This window comes from Microtus ochrogaster, linkage group LG12, assembly GCF_000317375.1.
Source record: "Microtus ochrogaster isolate Prairie Vole_2 linkage group LG12, MicOch1.0, whole genome shotgun sequence".
In the NCBI taxonomy this organism is placed as follows: Eukaryota; Metazoa; Chordata; class Mammalia; order Rodentia; family Cricetidae; genus Microtus; species Microtus ochrogaster.
The window spans coordinates 5,018,337-5,021,843 of record NC_022036.1 but is presented as its reverse complement, the minus strand read 5'-3'; the positions used below and the strand labels follow the sequence as shown (position 1 = coordinate 5,021,843).

The window sequence follows — 3,507 nt, the reverse complement described above, 5'->3', positions numbered from 1 at the left end:
TTCTATGCTTCCTTTTCTCCTTTTTCCTGAACTTCAGCATCATTTTCATTGTCTTTGGGAAATGCTGTGCTCCGCTTCCTTATCCACTATACAGTGCTCTGATACTGTGTATATCTTCATTTCACTGCTCTTTTCGTGCTGGTTTTCTTATTGCTTCATCATCTCCTTTTAGTTTCTCTATGTATCTTTTTAAAATAGACTTTTATAATATTTTTATTTCTTTTGATGTAACTTTCTAAAACTGCGTTTGAACTTGCTCATTATTGGAACTCCTTTCTGGCTTCTCGGTTTTTTTTTTTTTTTCCTTCCTCCATCATAGTAATTAATCTCCACTCCTTTCAACATTTGCTATTTTTCCTGAACTTTGTTCTCGATTTCTCCCCTCCTTTCTTCCTTCCTTCATCTCATTCATAAATAATTTATAACTCTGTAGCACACTCTACAGCAGTGTTTATATTTTCTATTTTTTTAATTAGTGATGTTAGGGGACTTTAAGCCATCTTAAGTTTATCCCTATACAATTTGATGTGGGGCTATCACAGTAGTTCCTTTTTCTCCTCCCTGAGTTGTCCTGGGATTAAGTCCTCAGGAGTTGCTTCCTCAGTAAGAAGAGTCACAATAAATGGAAACAAGACCCAAAGCAGTAGGAAACCCAGTCACAACACAGAAACTCTAGGAGCATGGAAAAGCAAGACTACATGACTGCTCTGACTAATAGCCCCGGAACTGCTGAACTCAGGCGTGTTGAAATAAGTAAATTACTACATGAATGGTTCAAAATTTCCTGTTTAAAACAATGGATGGCCTTAAACAGGAGGCTTATTGTAAGGTGAGTCCACCAGAAAACACTAAACTGAGACTCTTAAAGCCAAGAAGAAAGTATTGCCAGCCAGAGGATGCAAGGGGAACTTGCCCAAATCATGCAACCCCAAGCCTTATATCCCTTTGTCTTTTATGAACAGAAACCACATCCTAGTTGTCATACTTCAATTATCAAGAAGCAGAACTACAGAAGCCAAAAAGCAAGGTTAGTAAATTTAGAGACTTTCCTGGAACTATGGACTGAGTCTTTGGTTGATTAGGTCTCTGTTTCCGTTTTGGCAAATGTTGGGACCTTTGTAATGGATTTTAAGGTCAGAATGGTGCCTCCAACATGGCATCAGTTGAGCTCAGGCCTGGGGGCCCGTTATAAACTGAATTCAATTCAGGATCCAGAACTGGAAAATATAGTGGGAAATCTCATCAAAATGGATGAGAAAATCAACAATAACCATGAAAATGTCAGCAACATGGAAGGAAAACAGCTACAAGGAAGTTAGGATTTGGGGGAAAAAAGATTGAAAATGAAAAACTCAGCAAACCAAAAAGCAAACTGAAAATACTCACAAGTAGATTTGCGAGAACATAGGGATGGAAGGCAGGGTGGTTAAACACTATATTCACACATCAAGAAAGAAAACAAAGTAGCAGAAGAGCTCTGGGATATGGTCAAAGCAAATGATAATGGGAAAGGGAACCTCTTCAATGAAATTATACAAGAAAACTTTCCAATTCTGCGGAAAGAAAAGACACCCCAACACAGTAGGTGTCAAGAATCCCAAAAAAAGCATAAACAGAGAAGAATTTCTTTCTCCAAGAAATGGTGAAGACAAGCATGTAGTGTTAATCAAAGTTCTCTAGAGGAACAGAACTTACAGAATGGATCTGGGGGTGGGGTGGGGTGTATTATAATTGCTTACAGGCTGTGGTCCAATTAGTCCAACAATGACTGTCTACCACAAGAAAGCCCAAGAATCCAGTAGTTGTTCAGTCCATGGGCCGGATGCCTCAATTGGTCTTTGGTATATCCTGGAATACCAAAGAAGTATACAGTTGAGGAATGAACATGCCAGCTAGAGAGAGGACAAGCATGCAAAGAGCAAATGCTTCCTTCTTCCATGTGCTTTATTCAGACTGCCAGCAGAAGGTGTGGTCCGGATTGTAGGTGGACTTCCCACCTCAAAATATCAGGATTAAAAGTGGATCTTCACAGTTCAAATGTCCAGCTGTAGTCAAATGGACAACCTAGAATGGCCACCACAATGCCCTACCAGAGCCAATGGATTATCACTATTCCATGTTCACACAGATGGATCACAAAACAAAACCAGAAGTTATGACTCTGGAAAAGGGACAGGTAGGGAGAAAGAGAGAAATATTAGGATTGGTAACAGATAAGAGAGGGTGGGAGAGAAAGTAATCAGGATGCCTCATATACACATAATAATAAATAAAAGGAAATATAATAATATAAATATATATAATAAAAAGAAAAGGAAGAGATAGAAAACAAATAAGAGTATAATGTCAGGAGAAAATGACACCTCACTTGCAAAGGCAGACAGACACAAGGAATAACCATAGAATTCTCATCAGTAACCCCAAAAGCCAAGAAAAATGAAAGGGTGTGTTTTATTTCAAGCCCAGAAAGTAAATAATCTAAATCTGTATCTCTCCCCCAGTTTCAAATCAATTTGAAATGACCTTAATGGAAGACTTGGAGTTTTGAAACTTCTCTAGGAAAAGACATAGAAACTATTTCAAGATTCAACTTAGGACTGAATGATGACTTTCTAAAAAGAACTCTAGTAGCTCAAGAAACAATTCCAAAAATTGCCAAATGAAATTAAAAGGCTTAGCAAAGGAAACAATCATTAACGTAAAGACAAAGCTACAAGAAGGGAGAAAATCTTTGCCAACTAATTATAAAATAGGGAATTGTATCTAGAATATAGGGTAAAAAACTGTGAAAGCAAATCACCAACAATCATGCAGCTTATAAATGAGCTGATAAAATGAACAGACAATTCTCACATAAAGAAATAAAAATGGTCAATAACTATTTTAGAAAGTGTTCAACTTTTTTATGAAGGAAATGTAAATTAGTGCTGCTTTGATATTGATGCTCACACAATTCAGAATGCCTATCAATAAGAAAAAAATGATAACAAATACTGGTGGGTGTGTGAAGAATAAAGAACCATTTAAACTGTTGATGGGGACACAAACTTTCCAGTCGCTACAGAAATTAGTACAGAATTTCTCCAGAATCAAAAGGCAGGCTCTACCCTATTAGCCAACCATTATACCAACATATATCAAAAGACTTTTAAGTCAGTCCTTCACAGAGATTCTTACACATCCATGTTTATTGTTTCAGTATTTACTATAAGTGGGAAAAGGACACAGCCTACAAGTTCATCAGCAGGTAGGGTGGATATAGAAAAATGTGGTACACATACACAGGGAAATTTTTTCAGCTGTAAAGGTAAAGAAATCATGGCTTTTGTAGAAAAATCGATGGATCTGGAAATCACTTTGAGCTAACTAAATCAGAGTAGCAAAGACAAACGTTACATATGTGGTGCCATGCTGTCAAATACCTTCTAAATATGTTTACACTCATAGGCTTGTACTGCTCTCTGCCTTGATTAAAGAAGGTTCTCTTTGCTGTGAGCAATGACTAAT

The 3,507-nt window shown here is 37.2% G+C and overlaps 1 pseudogene; it reads left to right on the top strand.

The window, feature by feature from the left end:
• The first annotated feature begins 1,139 nt into the window (after positions 1 to 1,139).
• Positions 1,140 to 3,507, top strand: part of LOC102002878 — a 12,011-nt pseudogene continuing 9,643 nt past the window's right edge.